This window comes from Jaculus jaculus, chromosome 5 (genome assembly GCF_020740685.1).
Source record: "Jaculus jaculus isolate mJacJac1 chromosome 5, mJacJac1.mat.Y.cur, whole genome shotgun sequence".
Taxonomy (NCBI): Eukaryota; Metazoa; Chordata; class Mammalia; order Rodentia; family Dipodidae; genus Jaculus; species Jaculus jaculus.
In genome coordinates this window covers 167254229-167273624 of record NC_059106.1, presented here as the reverse complement: position 1 = coordinate 167273624, position 19396 = coordinate 167254229, and the positions used below count along the sequence as shown (strand labels likewise).

At 55.6% G+C, this 19396-nt stretch overlaps 1 protein-coding gene across 2 annotated transcripts in view; it reads right to left on the bottom strand.

The window, feature by feature from the left end:
* Positions 1-19396, bottom strand: part of Agpat3 (1-acylglycerol-3-phosphate O-acyltransferase 3) — a 95093-nt gene that overhangs the window by 35138 nt on the left and 40559 nt on the right. The gene's annotated exons all lie outside the window — the stretch shown is intronic.

Genomic DNA, 19396 nt, shown 5'->3' with positions numbered 1-19396 from the left:
GCCTCAGGGGCAGCATAGGACAGGTGGGAGGTGACCGGGTCACGGGCCACCCGCAGGAGCTGCCAGGGACGACGTGTGAAGGGAAGATCTGTCCTATTTACTGGACAACTAGGACAGCACCTGGCATGTGGCAGATGCCCAGCGAGTACCTGTCAGTATTCTGAGTAAAATTAATAAATCACATTGGATATATCCGTAAACCATTAACACCACGCCAGGCAAGATCTCGAGTGGCTTTCCCCAAGGAGGAGCCCCCTAAACTGGAGCTGGACAGAACCTGCTTCCATTTGCCGTCACCGTGTGCCGGGGCTGGGTTTGGACCAGTGCACAACCACTGGCTTTACAATGGTAACATGTAAGCCATGTCAGCGCATGGGCAACACACACAACTCACATCGTGTTCAAGGAAGACAAGCAGGTCCTCCTGGGACTCAGTCTAGCAAGAGCCACCTGCAGAAGCCCCATCCCCGGGCAGCCCCCAGGGTCGCCGGACCCCTCACAGGCCCCTCACTGCGCTGACACCGGGGCCCCAGGCGGAGGCAGGACTGGGCTCCTTGACCCCTTCTTGCTCTCAGCATGTGGCGTGAGAGTTCAGAGCCTCGGCTTCTCCTCTGGAGAGGAGAATCAGCTCATCTGTGAGGCCCACGGAGTGGCTTTCAGGACAAAGGACCAAGAGCGCCTGGACGGTCCTCGGGTGACATGGTGGCACTGCCAGCCTCTGGCCTTGTCAAGTGACTGAAGCCAGGAAAATCCCTGTAAGCCAATCACAAGGGTACTCAGGGCCCTAGCCAGCAAACAAAGGTGCTATTTTTCCCGAGAAATAATAGACCACCGATCAGTTTAGACAGTCGTAAAAGTACGTCATTAGGCCACTAATCCCAAGAGAGGATTTAACACAAGACAGTCTCACCGAAGCTCGGGTTTAGGAGGCTGTGCACTCCGCAGAGCCACTTCATGACGCTTGCTCCCTACAAAGGCTCTGGGAAGGCCTGCAGGAGAGACGGTGGTCTGACCAGCTGCTTTCTCCAATCACTTGCTCAACAAGGTTGCAAGTACACTTTGCTCCTCCCCAGGCAGCCTCCAAAAGGGAGGCTTCAGGTGTGCACAAGCACACTCGCACACACATACACGTGTGCAGGGCCCTACTGAAGCCTGACTCCTGGACATGGCCATGAGTCCTGAAGACGACACACGGCCGATGCTAACACTGCAGTAAGGTCTTGAGCCGCCATGGGACGCCTTGGCTGCAATAGTGGAAAACCACTGAGGCTGTATCAACGCTGACCCCACAGACACTTCCCAGGGCCCTGCCGCGCACCGGAAGTCAGAAAGCACCTCAATGTGGAGTCCCCAGGAGGGTGACCGCAGGTGCCCACACAGCCTAGGCAAGCTAAATCATCTTTGTCCCATTTCAGTGTTTTCCTAGTCACAGCAACATTAATTCTTTAGAAACGAGAAACTCCCTGAGTCAGTGTAGCAAAGAGATTTAGTAATGAGGTCAGGTCACCTGAGAACTCAAGGGACCAGGACAGGGCAGGTACGGCAGCCACACTCTGGGCCCACCTGGCACTCAGAGCGGGCGACACCTTGGTGAGTGCTCTTAGCCTTGCTTTCTCCCATTAGCCATGGCATACTGGATCTCCCGGCCCAAGGCACATGTCACGAGGAGCCTGGACAATTGTGGCATGTGAAAGCACTTACTGCCAAGGTAATGATGCAGAAGGACTTTCAAGAGGGGACAGGTGTGCACTTGGGAGCTGTGGCACTTCTTTCCCATCACAGGGAGCTCTTGGGGAATCTGACCGCCACATTTGAAGCAAAGCTTATTGAGGAAGACACTGTCTGCCCCTGGAGGCTGTGCCAGGCCTGGTGGGTATGAGTGCAGACCTGCGGCACGGGGGAGGCGGAGCTGGCAGGCCTGTCTTGAGCAGCCAGTACCCCTTCACGGGCCAGGCCCTCAGCAAGTGTCTACTGTCCAGCTCCTTCTGGGGCGGGTTCACTGTGGGCACGAGAGGGGCCTGCTGGAAAGATCCCTTGGTCTCAAGAGGAGCAGAGGAAAGGACAGCGGCTCCTGAGGACAGTATGTGTGGATGCAATGCCTGGACCTGCCTCCCGCATTCTGGCCCCAGCAAGCAGATGACTGGCCAGTGAGAAGCCCACGCAGTGGACAGTTTAGGAATCCGACACAGCCAGGAGCACCAATTGAGGGGAGGCTTGAATTCCTGTACTGAGTCCCTTGGCGGGAGCTGAGGCCCACATCCCCCAGAGCACACCTCCAATGCATGTGAGCTTTTCCCCAAACTGCGTCCGGAAAGGACACGGCAGCTCCTCCTAGGATTCAGAGAGCTCGTCTCCCGGCTTCCCCGGGCTCTCTGCACGCACCCGCCCGAGCTCTGCCGTGCAGAGGGCCACAGTGCACTTGGGAGCCAGCACATCAGGAAGGAGCAGGATGGCACCTAGCAGTAACTGGCGAAGCCTCAGCAGAGGCAAAGAATGGAAATCTGCAGGTTCTCTCTCAGTTGTGAGCTCCAGGGAGGGGAAAGGGGCTGGAAGGGCATGGCCCCAGCAGCCCTCTCCTCTGGGCAAATCCTAGCAAGCAGGTAGATCCTAACAAGATTTGAGACTACTTCTTCAGGGCTGGGGATGAGACTGAGTAGCAGAGAACCTATCCAGCAACAAAAGGACTCCCCAGTTGTTATCTCCAGGACTGCAAACAAAACTGCACCTTCAGCTGGCGCTGCCTGTTTGTGGATCAGGTAGTCATTTAGCCAGTTGGGACAGGCATCAAAAGCTGAGATAGGGGCTGGAGAGATGGCTCAGTGATTAAGCGCTTGCCTGTGAAGGCTGAGGACTCCAGTTCAAAGCTCAATTCCTCAGGACCCACGTTAGCCAGATGCACAAGTGGGCGCACGCGTCTGGAGTGCGTTTGCAGTGGCTGGAGGCCCTGGCACACCCATTCTCTCTCGCTCACTCTCAAATTAATAAATAAAAATAAACAAAAAATTTAATTTAAAAAAATAAAGCTAAGATAGGGGCTGGAGAGATGGCTCAGAGGTTAAGGTGCATGCCTGTGAAGCCTAAGGACCCAGGTTAGATTCTCCAGTTCCCACATAAGCCAGATGAACATGGTGGCGCATGCATCCAGAGTTCGTTTGCACTGGCTGGAGGCTCTGGCACGCCTATTTTTACTCTCTCTCCCTCTCTCTGGCTCAAGTAAATAAAATGAATAAATAAAATAAATAATTTTTTAAAAAAAGGTAAAACAAAGCACTGGGAGAGGGGAGGCAAAGGTGGGAGGATCACTGTGAGTTCAAGGCCACCCTGAGACTACATAGTGAGTTCCAGGTCGGCGTGGGCCAGAGTGAGACCCTACCTCAAAAAATCAAAAAAAAAAAAAAAAAAAAAAAAAAGCCGAGATGGCAGAGGTCCAGCAGGACAGGTCCAGCAGGCTCCTGCCGTGGCAAGACGAGACCCCACTCCGGGTATCACAGAGAGCAGACACCGTGTCCCATGTGCCTGTGGCTCACCTGGCTACAAATCCCTTAATAAGGAGAGAAGCACACTGGACTAATCCCTCCCTTACATTCACTCTTGTGCTCTTTCCCTTTTGGGTCCAGGCAGGTCTCTGTAAATCACATCAACTCTTCATATAACCCGGCCTCGTGGGCAGGACCTGACGTCCCACCACACACCACGTCACTATTAGAAACAGAGGGAGTGTCACAGATGAGGGCATCAGCTTGAAGGTGACTCTCGCCTGACTAAGAGCGGGCTGAGGAAAGCAAGTAACGGGGCGGGATCTTGGGAGGGCTGCCACCTCGCCCTAGAAAACCACATCAGCGCCCACTTGGGGTGTGGCTCTCCCTGTGCCACGTGACCACAGCCACACAGGGATGCTGGCCCCCCGTGACTGCTGCCACCATCACCCGTGATGATGGTTCTTATGTCCTGTGCCCTTTGATCCTTGGCAGAGCCAGGGTAGCCAACATCCCCACTGTACGGAGGGTCACTGGAGGCCCAAAGCTTAAACCTCCTGTACGGTCTGGCCCGTTGGCCCAGTCAGAGCTTCTGTGGACTCCTGCAAGGTCTGCTGGAAAAAGCCTGAGGTCCGCAGCCCGCCAGCTTCTCACTTGAAGGTGGTTTGATGGGAACTGTCAAATTTCTGCTAAATCACTCATCAGCAGCACCCCACGGGGAGAAGGCTGGGCACTAGCCAGAGGGCAGCAAGGCAGGAAAAGACTCAGGGGCATCAGATGTCCAGGAAGGCACTCATTACCCATGTTCCCACAGGACACTGAACCACTGAGCCAGTGCAGAAGAATTTCAAAGGAAAAGCCTTCACTGCGCAGCCCAGGGACCTGAAGAGTCCAGGTGAGCTCCTGCCGCGCGGCCCCTCCCCCAGGAACCACGGCCCCACGTGAAGGGGGCGGTGTGCGGGTGAAAGAACCCATCCCAGGCTGGAAGGGAGAGGCAGGACCAGCTGCTGCCCTCCCCCAACATGCCACCCTCACCAAACCTCACTCACCAGTAGAAGTAATAGGACAGGGCCACGGCTACCAAGGCAACACAGACCCCGGAGAAGAGGCAGGTGGTGGAGCTGGCCAGCATCGCCGCCTCTGTCTGCAGGCTTCTTAGAGGGGAAGTGAGTAAAGGTGCCTGGCAGTGGGCGGGTTTAGGGGTTCAAGGCCTATGCCACGTCAGGTGGGCACTGAGGCCACCAGAAATGTCCACCGGGGAGCTGTGTGCCTGGCAGCAGTATGCCTACAGTCGCAGAGGCCAGAGACAGCAGGTAGGACCCAGGGTGGCCTGTCCTCTGGGAGCCGGCTCTGGGCTCTGCTGTCAGATACACATTAATCCAATAAGCGGCTTTTAGCAGGAGTGCCTATAAACAGGAAACAGGTCAGTAGGCCCCCACCTAGCACTGGCCCACAGGGCCGGGGAGCCAAGAGTGCCACAGGTCCCTGCTACAGCTACCACAGCTGACGGAAACCCCCAGTCGCTGGGACCTGGGCCCGGCCAGGGGGAGCCAGTGGGACAGACCCTGAGCTCAGGCCTTGTGCTGGAAAGGGCCCCCGAGGCACCAAAGTGAGGGTCAGACACGGCTATGAGCCCAACCGGGAGGTGGGCTGGGTCCCCGTGCACCCCAGGCACTGTCCTTAGAGTTCCCATGTGAAGCATTCCATGGGACAAGTCACCCATTCCCTGAACTGGGCATGCCGTGTGGTGAGCTGCAAGTGTCTGGCGACCTGTCCCCATGGTAGCCTGTCTCTAAAGCTCTCTGCTAGAAACTTCTAGATGCGAAAGGAAGGAGCTTAAAGGCTGAGAGAGGGAGGCTGAACTCGTGACATGAGAAAGTGACCCACAGGACCGGAGGGATGGCTCAGCAGTTAAGGCGCTTGTCTGCAAAGCCTAAGGACCCAGGTTCATCTCCCCAGAACCCACATAAGCCAGATGCACAGGGTAATTCATGCACATAGGTGGCATATGCACAAAAGGTGGCACACGCACCTGCAGTTCATTTGCAGCGGCTAAGGCCCTGGGCATGCCAAATCTCTCTCTCGTTCTCACTCTCATTTAAAAAAAATTTTTTTTTAAGACAGTGAAGCCAGGCATGGTGGCACACGCCTTTAATCCCAGCATGCGGGAGGCAGAGGTAGGAGGATCACAAGAGTTCGAGGCCACCCTGAGACTACATAGTGAATTCCAGGCCACCCTGAGACTACATAGTGAATTCCAGGTCAGCCTGAGCCAGAGTGAGACCCTACCTCGAAAAACAAAAAAAAAAAAAAAAAAAAAGACAGTGACCCACAGACCAGACTGTCACTCCAGGGTCTGTCCCTCTTACAGATGCCCTCAATAGCAACACACACACCAGGATGGCAAACTTAGTTCAGGTAGTGTCTGACTGGGATGCCTAGTGGTGTCTTCTCTTTCTGGGAACTGGAGCTGGATGGGAGAGGCGTTCCACTCCACAGACCCGCCCAACCCGCCTCTGCCTGGCCGCCCTTCAGCGTCCACCAGCAGCTGTGCCCAGGCCCAAGAATCCTGCTGCTGCTGCCGCTGCTGGAGCGTCCGTGCCGCCCTCTGCTGTGGTTTCGCCTGTTTCCCTTAAGGTGGGAGAAAAGTGCTTCACATCAGGAGCTCAGCAAGGCTTGGGGAAAAGATATGGATGAGGGGAACAAGCTGTCGGTTCCATCAGGGGGCTTGCTTCCACATCCCCAAAATAAGAAGAAAGCTACAAACGCACCCCACAGTGAACCACACCCCCACACCAGCAAGCAACACGGAAGCCGAGGCTTTCCCAGGAGCCACGGGGCAGAGGCTGGACTGGCCTGGCACGGCCCCCGGGAGAGCCCTGGGAGTGTCCTTCTTGCCATCTTCATTTCAGTCCTGGCTTTTTTGGGCTTCAGAGCCAGGATCTTGAGGTCTCCCTGAATTTCAACTCCTTTTCTAAGAAGTGGGAGGGAGAGATGGTTTAGCGGCTAAGGTGCGCTTGCCTGTGAAACTTAAGGACCCAGGTTCAAGTCCCCAGAACCCAAGTAAACCAGACACACAAGGTGGCCACATGCAACTAGGTTTCATTTGCAGTGGCTGAGGGCCCTGGCTCACCCATATTCTTTCTCTCCTCTCCCTCCCTTCCTCCCTAGCCCCCCAATAAATCAATACTATTTAAGAAAATAAGAAGTAGAAGCTGACTGGGCCCTGGGCCCGGCGTGCAGCCCTGGGCAGGAGCCCTTCTGCACTCTGGCCTCCAGTCAGGGAAGAAGAGCAGAGCCATCCAGCCACTTAGGCCACAGCGGGGTGGGGGCGGGGGAACGGATTGTCCTAAGCCCCCTTGTGCTGCCTAAGGCTTTTGGGCCCTTAATCCCCTGCTTGGCAGAGACAGCACTGACCCAGAGGCCCGACTCCTGCAAACTCTACCATGTGCTGCGGGAGACAAGGCTGGGAGCCCCAGAGGCTCACGCTGCCTTTCTAATGGCCACAAAGGACGAGCCTCTGCTCCTCATGGGCGGAGGCTTGCTGTGTATGAGAAACGAAGCCCTGAGATGTAGACACACCCCGCGGCCCTGATGCTGGGAAACCGGTCACGGTGTCTCCAGGGCTCTGCTGAGCCTAGCACGCTCCGCTCTCTGCAAGGGGCCCTGAACCCTGGACTGGGTGTGCTGAGACCACTACAGGAGACCATCCCTGAGGGCATCGGAGAACAGCCAGAGTCCAGGTCTGCCTTACATTCACCAGAACCAGGCAGCTGCGGCTCCCCTGGCTGGGACCACTGCAGACCTGTGCGAGCGTGAGTTCGAGGCCGCCCAGAGACAACATAGTGAATTCCAGGTCAGCCTGGACCTGAGTGAGACCTACTTAAAAAAAAAAAAAAACAAACAGGCCAGCTGAGTGTGGTGGCGCACGCCTTTAATCCCCAGCACTCGGGAGGCAGAGGTAGCAGGATCACTGTGAGTTCAAGGCGAGCCTGTGACTACATAGTATATTCCAGGTCAGCCTGGGCTAGAGAGCAAGACCCTACCTCAAAAAACTTAAAAAAAAAAAAAAAAGTGGGCCACTAACTGGGCCATCTCTTCTGTCCACAGTGTCCTCCTTGCCATGTGCACAGAACGACTCACTGGGCTGGCTTTGGCAGCAGGTCCCTTCCTCGGGACCTCCTTCTGGTTTTCAGGATGCCTTGTCCTCACCTCCATCCCCTTTAGGAAACTCTCAAGCCTTTTCCCTGTGGCCTGCTTCAGCACGTCCCTCAGGTGGGGTCAGGCTGTAAATGGCTAACGCTGTCCCCAGCCATAGGCATTCCCACTGCATCTCCAGGGCTTCCATGGGGGTCAGTGCACAGCCTCCAGCCCTGCAGCTCACTGCCAACCCGTGCCCCATGGTGTGCTGTGGCCAAAATGTCTAAACATTCTCAAGTTAGGACCCAACTGCTGCCACTGCCAGCCCTACCCAGCAGGTGCTATGCCCCCGCTGGGGATGCCACCAGGTCCTCAGCCATGCACAAACAGTGTCGTTGAGGATATGAAAAGAAGGGAACCTTATATGCTGCTGGGGAACATAATTAGGACAGCCATTATGGAAACAGTAAGGAAGTTCTTTAAAAACCTAGAGCCAGGGGGCTGGACAGATGGCATCTGCCTGCAAAGCCAAAGGACTCTCCAGGACCCACATAAGCCAGATGCACAAGTGGGTGCATGCAGCTGGAGTTCGTTTACAGTGGCTGGAGGCCCCGGTGTACTCATTCATTTTCTCTCTCTCCCTCTTTCTCTCAAATAAATAAATAAAATAAAATTTAAAAAAACCTAGAACCAGGCTAGAGAGATGGCTTAGCAGTTAAGGCACTTTCCTGCAAAGCCTAAGGACTTAGGTTGCCGCTGATTACCCAGTCTCTATGTCAGCCAGATGCACAAGGTTGCACATGTCTGGAACTTGTTTGCAGTGGCTTGCCCCTTCTCTCTCTCTCTCTCTCTCTCTCTCTCTCTCTCTCTCACACACACACACACACACACACACACACACACACACACAAATAAACAAATAAATGTGGGCTGGAGAGATGGCTTAGCAGTTAAGCGCTTGCCTGTGAAGCCTAAGGAACCTGGTTCAAGGCTTAACTCCCCAGGACCCACGTTAGCCAGATGCACAAGGGGGCGCACGCGTCTGGAGTTCGTTTGCAGTGGCTGGAGGCCCTGGCGCGCCCATTCTCTCTCCCTCTCTCTTTCTCTGCCTCTATCCCTCTGTTGCTCTCAAATAAATAAATAAAAATAAATAAATAAAAAATAAACAAATAAATGAACAAATGTTTAAAAAAAGAAACTAGAACCATCACTATGATGTGGGCAAACAAGTGCATATACACAATGGAATTTTGTTCAGCAATAAAGGAATGAGGCCCTGTCACTTACAGCACATGGACAGAAATGGAGATGTTAAGTAAAGTCTGGCAGTGAAATAAACCAGCACATCCTTACTCATAGGAGTCTACAAAAAGTCCACGTAGAGGACTCGACGGCTCAACGGTTAAAGGTGCTTGCTTGTAAAGCCTGCTGGCCCAGGTTTGATTCCCTAGTAGCCACATAAAGCATGCACAAAATCGTACATGTGGGGCTGGAGAGATGGCTTAGTGGTTAAGCACTTGCCTGTGAAGCCTAAGGATCCCGGTTCAAGGCTCGATTCCCCAGGACCCACGTTAGCCAGATGCACAAGGGGGCGCACGCATCTGGAGTTTGTTCGCAGTGGCTGGAAGCCCTGGCGTGCCCATTCATTCTCTCTCTGTATATATATCTGCCTCTTTCTCTCTGTCTCTCTCAAATAAATAAATAAAAAATAAACAAAAAAAAATTTGAAAAAAAAAATCGTACATGTGTCTGGAGTTCGTTCGTAGCAGTAAGAGGCCCTAGTGTGCCAACACTGTCTCAAATAAATACATAGGTAATCAATCCACTTACTAGAAACTGGAGAGGAGAGGATGGTGAGCACCAGAGGCTGGGAGGGGGAGGGGCTGGCCACAGGACACAAACTGTCAGCGGGTCTGAGGGAGTGGGATGGGTCTGCGCAGTGCCCATGGTGGTGCCAGCCCAGACAGCCGAGCAGTGAACAACATGCCTCCCAACCCCCTGCCACTCCTCGAAGCGTCCCTGGGGAAGGGCTCCCCGAGATATCCCAACTTCCCTGCAGCCTGACAGGTAAAAACCGTCAAAACACTCGGGCCTGACATTCGGAGTCTGAAGAAAGCAGCAGCTGAGAGCCAGCAGCAGCACATTCCAGGACCAAAGAAGGGCCCCTCTGCACAGGCCCGGGCTCTGAGCACAGGGACGCGCCCGCCACACACAGCCAGGCACTGCGCTGCTGCCTGGCTGCACTTACTAGGTTAGCAAGCCTGGAGATGCACCTCACCACCCTACTTACGGGATTTAGTGCAGCCTTAAAGCCCAGCAGGTGGCCAGCGAGGGGCAGGATCCCACAAGGAGAGGGCTGTCTAGCACGGGCTGGCCCTGCCGTACCCCCAGTTCTCACTGTGCCCCCGCCTCTCCTCTCCGGCTTGGCCTCTGGACTTGCCAGCTTGGCTACAGCAGCCCTCTGGGCACAGGTATCTACTGGGCTGAGACATCTGTGCCCCAGGCTCAGCACTGATCTATCTCCATTGGACAGAGGCCTGTGGGACTACCCTCTGAGTAGGTTTTATTTGCTCCTCATTTCAATCTACCCTACTACATAAGCAAGCACATGCTGGAAAAAAAAAAAAAACCAAAAAACATAATCCCACCTTAATCAGGCTCTTTGCCCCAGCTTTCTCAGGAAAAGTGCAGACACTTGTGGCAGGAGCTCCAAGATCTCAGGGACCTGGCTGATAAAACATCCTTCCAACAACACGGGGACACATGAGGAACACAGTTACTATGCAATCCAAACAAACAGTAAACAGGCCATGGCGTGAGCCCAGGCGCCTGGGGCCTGCATCTCTAGGGCGGTGAAGTATATTTGGAAACATCCTCTTCAGGTGCCGTCTGGGCGGCTCACGATTCCCCTGTGGCATCTGCTCCACACTGGTGGACAGACAGGAGCACGTGCGGTACACCTCGTGGTGCCTGTGAGGAGTGGGCATCGCTTTGAGGCAGGAACTCCTAATCCTGTGCCTCAGATGCCACATGTTGAGATAAGGTGGATTTCCAAGTGGCTAACTATATCCAGAACCGTGTGACCTCCCGAGGCAGCAGCAGGCCAGAGGGGACAGTGAGGAGATGCCATGCACACAGCCCAGAAGAGCTGCCGGGAGCCACGGAGGGGTGGCAAGGAAGCAGGCACAGCCAGCGGAAGAGTGCAGGTGGACAGGGCTGTGGATCCACGGAAGAGCGCTGGCCTGGCACGTGGAGGGTGCTGGGCTTGAGCCCGGAACCACTTCCCTGAAGAGAAGTGCGCCTGTGACGTGGGAACGTCCACCTGCGTGTGGCTAACAGATACGAACCGCCCATCTGGACACGCTGGGTACCGTGGCTACTGCTACCAGCTAGAAACTGCCCCATCGAGAAAGTCCTGCAGAAAAATCACTGCTTTCAAACAAAAGACTGCCGGCACAATCTTTCTGGACACTTATGAGGACCTGTGAATTTCATATGAAGGTGCTTGCTGTTGTTCAAGCATTTCAGCTAAGACGCTGCCTATGTCTCTGTCCAGGTGGTGTAGCTTGCCACAGGCGTGTTACAGCCTCTGGGACGGGGCACAGGGTTCTGATCCTGGATGCACTGCCACCCTGTTTCCGGACTCTCTTGATGGCCGTGAACTCAGAAACAAACCTGGTGAGCCGCAGGGCATGGCGCTGGGCACAGCTCACTCACCTACATGGCGAGGACCTAACAATGCTCCAGCTCCCAAGCCTGCTGGCGCTGCCCAAAGAGGAGTGGTGCCCACATGGTACCAGCCACTACTGCCCACTCCACGTGGGGCTGCCTCGGCAGACCCTCGTGCCGTGCACTCACGAGGGTTTCTCCCCAAGTCACACTACCAGTCGCCATCTCACGCCCTTGCGAATAGGAACACGCTCAGGGTACCCGGTAGGAGCCACAGCCCAGACTATCCCTGTGCTGGACGAGCAGGTCACCAGTGCGCCACCTGCTGGCGTGGAGGTGCATGTTCAGTGGCGATGCTGGACGCTAGCTGAGGCAGGAGCAGCGGGGTTGCAGTTCCTAGCAGAGCAGTGGTGTGGTGTCCAGAGGGCACCAATGGCCTCCTTTAAAGTCACTCATATTGTCCATAGGCAAGTGAGCATTTTCATGAGAGGGGAAAAACCTTTAACTTTTTTTGCATGCGTGTGTATAGAGCAAGCAAGCCACACAGCGTGTGTGGTTATGCACATGTGACAGATGTGTGCAAACATGCACGTGCATATGTGTGTGGAGGCCAGAGAGCATCCAGTGGCCTCCTCTTACCACTCCTCGATGTATTTCCTTGAGATGGGAGGGGGTCTCCCAATCTGTTGCTGTTTAGGTCAGTGAGTGTCCATCTCTGCACACACACCCCCAACACACACACACAACTGTGGAAATGTGTAGCCACACCCAGCTACTCATATGGATTCTAGGGAGTCAAAGTGGGCAGTCTCTGGCACAAGAGGCCCTCATGCTTAAGAGGCAAGCACTCTTAACTGCTAAGCCAGTCCCACTTTTTTTTTTTTTTTTGTAAAGGGTCTTACTATGTAGTCAGGCTAGCCTCAAACCTGACATCCTCCTGCCTCAGCCTCCTGAGTGCTGGGACTAACAGGAGTGTACCTGACAGGAAATTTATTGATTGATTTATTTATTATTTGCAAGCAGAGATAAAGAGAGAGAATGGGTAAGCCAGGGCCTCTAGCCGCTGCAGACGAACTCCAGACACATATGCCACTTGGTGCATCTGTGGGTACTAGGAAACCAAACCCAGGCTGTTAGGCTTTCCAGGAAAGTGTTTTAACCACTGAGCCATCTCTCCTGCCCAGAAAAAATCATCTTTTAACCTTACAGGAAAAGGCTGACAGGAAAAAAATAAATAAAGAGAAGCAAAACCAACTGCGAACGACTCAGACCTCTGCGTCACCAGCTGCACATGCAGAGCCCAGCTGGGGGACGTCCCAGCCGCAGCACCCTGGGACAGGCCGGGAAGCTGTGCCAGGGCCAGAGCCACCTGCTGTGACTCGCCCCAAGCCCAGCCTGCCTCTGCCTTTCCTCAGCCGCCCATTCTCCCGTCAGAGGCACAAGGTTCCCATGCTGCCACCCACGCTTCTCACTGACAGGGCAAAAGGTCTGACAGACTAGATGGGTCACCAGTTTGTGAGCACCCCAGGAAGATCTGCAACCACCTGCCAATTCTGACTTCCAGAAGCAGTGAGAGGCCGAGGACAGGAATGCCCTGTGAAGCCAAGGTCAGGATGGTCCGCCTTAGACAAGAAGCACGAAAAAGTGTGTTTACAAAGGTGCATTACCTCAAGCATGGCGGGCATGCCCAAAGTGCCTTGTTCCCAGTCTCACCCAAATGTGGGCCACTCCCTGCAGTCCACCCCCTGTAGCCCCTCACACCTGGTGTTTTACTTTCCTTCCCTCCACTTCGCTTCCTTTTTTTGTTTTTTGTTTGGTTTTGTTTTTCAAGGTAGTATCTTGTTCTAGGCCAGGCTGATGTAGAATTCACTATGTAGTCTCAGGATGGCCTCCAACTCACAATGATCCTCCTACCTCTGCCTCCTGAGGGCTGGGATTAAAGGCGTGATTTTTCTGTGGAAAGTTACTTAGATTTCGCAGGCCTTTAATCCCAGAGGTAGGAGGATAAATTCAAGGCCAATTCCAGGTCAGCCTGAGCTAAAGTGAGAACCTACCTTGGAAAACCAAAAAAAAAGTTACTTAGATTTCAAAATTTTTAAAGTTCTAAAGGCAATATCCATAAAGTATTTTCACTCAAAACAGACTGTTGGAGTGGAGGGATGGCTTAGTGGTTAAGATGCTTGTTTGCAAAGTCAAAGGACACAGGTTCAATTCCCCAGGACCCACATGAGCCAGATGCACAGGGTGGTACATGAATCTGGAATTTGTTTGCAGTGGCTGGAGGCCCTAGCACACCCATATTCTCTCTCTCTCTCTCTCTCTCTCCCTCTCTCTCTCTCAAATAAATAAATAAAATTTTAAAGAATGGGCTAAAGAGATGGCTTAGCTGTTAAGGCATTTGCCTACAAAGCCAAAGGACCCAGGTTTGATTCCCCAGGACCCAGGTCAGCCTGAGCTAGAGCGAGAGTCTACCTTGAAAAGTCAATGAGAGAGAGAGAGAATGGAATTACACAATGCATTTTCACTATAAGGCGAAAGAGCCGGGAGGAAGGGAAGGGCAGTGTGCAGTGGAAAGGTACCTGTGCCATGGACACCGCCCCAGCTGGGAGCGCCGGTGCATGCCCTGGGTCCCTGGGGAGCCGTGGCTATGACAAAGGGTCCTGCCTAAGATCCCCGCTGCACAAATGGGGTCTCAACATGGAGCCTGCAGTTGGTGAGGGAGGAATCTGAAATCTAGGCACGAAACTTTCCGAAGAGTAACGCCGCCCGAGTGCCAAAGGCCCTGGCTGGTGGATGGGAGCCGAGGAGGGAAAGCAAGCACCCTCCACGGGAGGAGGGACCCCCCCCCCGCCCTGCTGACCCACGCTGGTTAGGAAGGATGACCTTGGCAGAGGCCACCTCCCTCTGTCCAGTTAGAGCAACAGCCATAATGTGCCTGATGCCTTGCTGAAGGCGCCAGTCACCTACTTCCACAAAGTCACCTACTAAAAATACTGGGCTTTATGGAAAAGAGGGGGCCAGCTGGCACCCTTGAAGCGAGACTGGAGAAGGTGGCGCCAGCCAAGCAGAGCCACGCCTGCCAGAGGCCTGTCTGTCCTCAGAGCCACTAACCCCACGGGGGGGAGAGCGGGGGGGGGGGGGGAGCGCAGCAATGGCCTCGCTTTCTTCAAGTTCAAGGCCAATCGCTGGTGGAGGGAAAGCCCCAGTCCACCACATCCTGACACCGCAGAGGCGAGGGCCCGACCCCCTTGTCGCCAAGGTGACCACAGCCTCAGCTAGGCGGGGGGGCAGGCTGCCCGGGGGCCCGAGGCCCGTGGGGCTCGCCACGTCCATGCAGAGCGTGCGGCTGCCGCTGTGACAGAGAGGGACAGGAAGAGCTGTGCTAGGAGAGCCTACCGGTCACACTCACTGCCAGGCCCCCAATCCTGGGGTCCCTGGTGCCCCTCACTTTCCTGGTGAGGAGGTGAAAGTCACCTCTGGGCAGGCGGTGAGAGCCTGGACCTTATGACCTCTGGGTAAACTTCCTGTCGGCTCCTCTGCGAGCAGCCCGCCATACTGAAAGAGCCCCGTCCAACCTGCCCAGGGTGGACCCTGCAGTTCCCGCGGGGCCATGGGAGAAAGGCCTGCCCACCCCTCACCTCTCCTGGGCGGAGAAAGGGCACACCATAGCTCTCTTAGGAAGAGGCAGCCACGGCCTGGGCATGATGCCAAGTTCTCAGCCACCAAGGCTCTTGGTGGCCCCTACTAAGCACTCCGAAGAGCCATTTGGCCATGCTGCCTGTTGCCCGCGTTCACAGACTCTGTCCACAGCTGGCCAGGCCCAGCCCTGGGATCTGCTGACCTCCCAGCCTGGTCCTGGTTCATGGCATGTGCTTGGGACCCAGCATGCCCATGTGCCTCCAAGGTGAGCTGCAGCCCAGTGGATCAGGTGCAAGTAAGTGCAGGAACCACACAGTCACCTGCAGTAGAGCGGCCCAGGCCTCCTCTGTGCCAGGGCATGCCACCCACCCAGCGCTCCCTCCAGAGCAGCCGTGAAGTGCTGTCTCTGGGCTGCAAGCTGAGGGCTCTAGTGGCAACTCTCTTCCGCCTCCCCGGGCAGCAAACAGGAACCTCTTGGGACCCTGAGCCCACCTGTTCGGAGGAGGTCTTCGCTGCGGATGGCAGAGCTTATCAACCCCTTTTGGAGACCCATCTAGGTGCATTCTTAGGGCACCTTCCTGCCTCTGGGTGTTTGCTAATCTGGGGCAGGACTGAGGCACCCACCCCACTGGGAAAGGCTCGCAGTTCATCGTGCACACGGATCCTCCGGGCCCTGCGAGGCTGCCGTCCACTCGCTCTGCCCCGTGAGCCAGAGCTGGCAGGCCACGGGCGCCGGGGCGGAGCCGGCCTGCAGCGCGCACCCCCTGGCCGCCCAGCTCGAGCACACGCAGGCCAGCAACGGGGAGGGCAGGGGTTGCAGCCACCACCGCGCGGGCACGCTGCCGGCTCAGGCTTACTGGTCAGTGAGCTGGGTTCCTCCTGCGTTAGGAACAAAGGCTGATTGCTGGTGTGGCTCTGCACGTGCCTCTCTCTTGGTTCAAAACCAGGCAGGAAACCCGTGTCACTGAGGAGCCTTAGGTACAGCCGCGTCCACTGCGTGGTCTCCTGTCTGCTTTCAACAGATCCCACTGACATCTTGAACATGAACCAAGGGCTGTCCACACTTCACATTAGCCCGTTTGACCTGGAGAACCAGATTCTAGCAGCAGGAACTAGATGCCTCATAAAACCCTGGTTTCTCGGGGCGACCTGAGGCTCCCCAGTTCTCTTCACCCTGTGGGTGGCACCTCTCCCTTGCACACTGTCTGCATCAGCTTCCCCAACCTTATTCTGCCTCACGTGGGCACCTGCTGTCTTCCAGCTGGCACCAGGAGAGAGGTGGCACAGGGCTGGAGACAGGGCAGCCCAGCTAGGCCCAGTGGCCGCAGGCTCCTTCCTGCAGCCTACAGAACCCGCGTCCGTTTGTCCTGCTCTCCTCCTGGCCTCCTGTATTGACACGGAAGCTCCAGGCACGGGCCCACGGTCATTTGGTTCTGTCCCTCTCAGCCTGGCTCTGCTCGCCAGCAGGACTTGCCAAGCCAAGTGTTCCTTTCTCTAGCTGCGGCTCTGATTCCGGCCCACAGGGGTGCTCCTCTGTGCTGCGGGGCACTGGGGTCTCCTACTGCTTTCCTTACTGCAGCTTGGTGCCTGGGTGCCAACGCATCCCAACAGATCCAAGGAACTATGCAAACACCTGAGCTGGACTGCTCAGGAAGCTATAGATGCCACATCACTGAGTGCCTGGCACCACCAACAGCCCCTACCCCGAGCTTTCCTGCTTCCAGCAGCCAGTGTGGCAGGAAGCTGGGCTCAAGCCGCTCTTTCAGACAACTTGTTCTGTGGCCCAGTGAGTTAATCAAGGAGTCGAGAGCTACAGAGCTGGGCGGGCAGTAGAGGCCGAGGAGAGTCTCTAGGAACATTCGTCAACATTCAGGGCGGTGGGCAGAGGGCATGAAGGACTTACAGCAGCCACACTGGGAAACAAAACAAAACAGGACTGACTGCTCTCAGCCCAGATACTGACTGTGAGGGGAAGGGGGAAAAAAAAGCCATGTCCCTGGGGTGCAGTTCAGTGCTAGAATATATGTCTAGTGCCAAGTCCCAGGGTCTACCCTCAGCACGAAATAGAGGGGCGGGGGGTGCGGCACACCCGCACGCAGCACAGCGCCCCGGGCCTGCCTGCCTGCCGGTGGCTGAATGCATGTTTTACAGTCTGCTGGAAGGGAACGTGGGGAGCTCATGCTCCCCCTGTTCTTTCTTCTCCCTCCAGCAACTCTGGGGTTGAGGTGTCGCTCCGCGCTCTGAGCCCTGGCTAGACCTTGCCACAGCAGCTTCTCAGGAGGCCCGTTCAATGACTCTGTGCCACCGCCCCGACAAGAAAGGCAGGATACCCGACTGAAATCCACAGGTGGCAGGTGCCCGTGGGCAAGGTTGCACAGTCCAGGATTTGGCTCAGTCCCGTTGCAACCCCCACACACATTCCCATGGTGCAGCTCGGTGCAGTTTCAGTCACCAAGGTCAATCACAGTCCAAAATATCAACTGCAGCTGGGCGTGGTGGTGTATGCCTTTAGCCCCAGCACTTGGGAGGCAGAGGCAGAGGCAGGAGGATCGCCATGAGTTCGAGGCCACCCTGAGACTACATAGTGAGTGGGTCAGCCTGGGCTAGAGAGAGGTCCTACCTTGGGGAAAAAAAATTTTTTTTCAATTACAAAATTGCAGATATAAACAGTTGTTACATTTTACATAACTTACTGCCAGTCTATTGTCACTGTTCTAGGTGATTAGCTTATCTGCTACTGTTCATCTCTTCCTACACATAATCCACAGGATTCGACAGGATCTGCCAGGCCTTGGAACAGATCCCTGAGCACAGAGGGACTGACCCTATGCAGAAAAGAATCCTCTCCTCTTCCTCTTTCTTTCTTTTTTTTTTCCTTCTCCTCCTCTTCTTCGCCACAGCCCTCTGACTGGTCTGCCACCAACAGGCCCAGGTCCTCCTCGCCCCCCTACAGGGCTCTGTGGGCGAGGACATTGTCAGCTTGGGACGCTCTGCACCTTACACACCTGCCCCGAGACAGGCCTGTACTTGAGAGGCTAAAGGTCAAGTGTAAAATGAATTCACTTGTAGCTCTGATGCCTCTCCGCACCCAGGGTCCCCTTCCAACTCCCCAGCGTGGCAACTGCAGACAGCCTGAAGCTCTACGAGCCAGCCCACCCGCCGAGCCAGAACTCGCCCCTCCTAACCATCCAGGGGCCGTGCAGCATGAAGACACCCCCCCCCCCCCGGCCATGGAGCTGCTGGCCCAGGTTTCTTCCCAATGCGGGCCTTGTGTAGACGTGGATGCCAGGCCCCAGATCACAGACAGTCACACCTCCAGTCAGCCACAAGTAAATGGACGCCGCTCCCCCCCCACCCCCCCGCCACCACCACAAGCTGAGGGCGCTCCTGGAGAAATGCAGGATCAGCAAAAGGCAGCAAGCGACACTCCATCACTGCGTCCCTGCGGGCACGAGGCCAGTTACTTGAGAACTCATTTCACAGCCCTGGGAGCGGAGCTGAGCGGCGAGCCGGCATGTACAGCGACACAGAGACACAGGCCCAAGCAAACCGCAGCGGCCACTGCAAGCCTGGGGAGCTCCAAGCGCCCCAGTCAGTGGGCGACAAGAGTGAGGGGCAGTGCCCAAAAGGCATTTTCCATCTGACCCCGCGCACACAAATGCCACCGGCTCTGCAGCGCACATGACGAAGGCATCGGAGCAAGCGGTGGCCCGTTGCTTCCCACGCACCCTAGGTGGCCCTGGGAGTCGAACTCACAGCCACTTCACAGTTGGCGACATCTGCACGTGTAGAGGAGCCAGGGAACAAGCTGTGGCAGGGGAAGTGACACACTCCAATGTCTGGTGGGCGCCCCGGAAGGCAGTCAGCAGGCCCAGGGAAAAGAGTGTCATCGACCCCCCTTTTTTTTTTCTTTTTTTTTGAGGTAAGGTCTCACTCTAGTAGCTCAGACTGACCTGGAATTCACTATGGAGTCTCAGGGTGGCCCCGAACTCATGGCAATCCTCCTGCCTCTGCCTCCCGAGTGCTGGGATTAAAGGTGTGCGCCACCACGCCCTGCATTTGGTTTGTTTGTTTTTTCGAGGTAGTGCCTCCTCACTCAGTTCCAAGCTGAGCTGGGATTGACTATGTAGTCTCCGGGTAGCCTTGAACTCACTCATCCTAGTCCTGTGTGGGCCTGCCTTGGAATTGGGGTGAGGAGGAACACCCTCAAACAGGGGCTTGGGGGAGAGGGTCACAAGGAACTGAAAATATCCCAGTGAGGGGTTTCCAGGCTCCCCGTGACTGCCAAGTCCCAAACCCCCTTTTCCTTGTCTCCCAGGCAGGCCCAACTCCCAGGGTGGAAAAGAGACATTCCTCCAGCAGCCAGGGGGCTCATGAGGAAGGAAGCCACCACAGAAGAGCAGACCTGGAGGCTGGAGGGGAGAAGCACCCCCCACGAGCCCACCTCTTGCCACTCCTGCCCAGCACTGCTT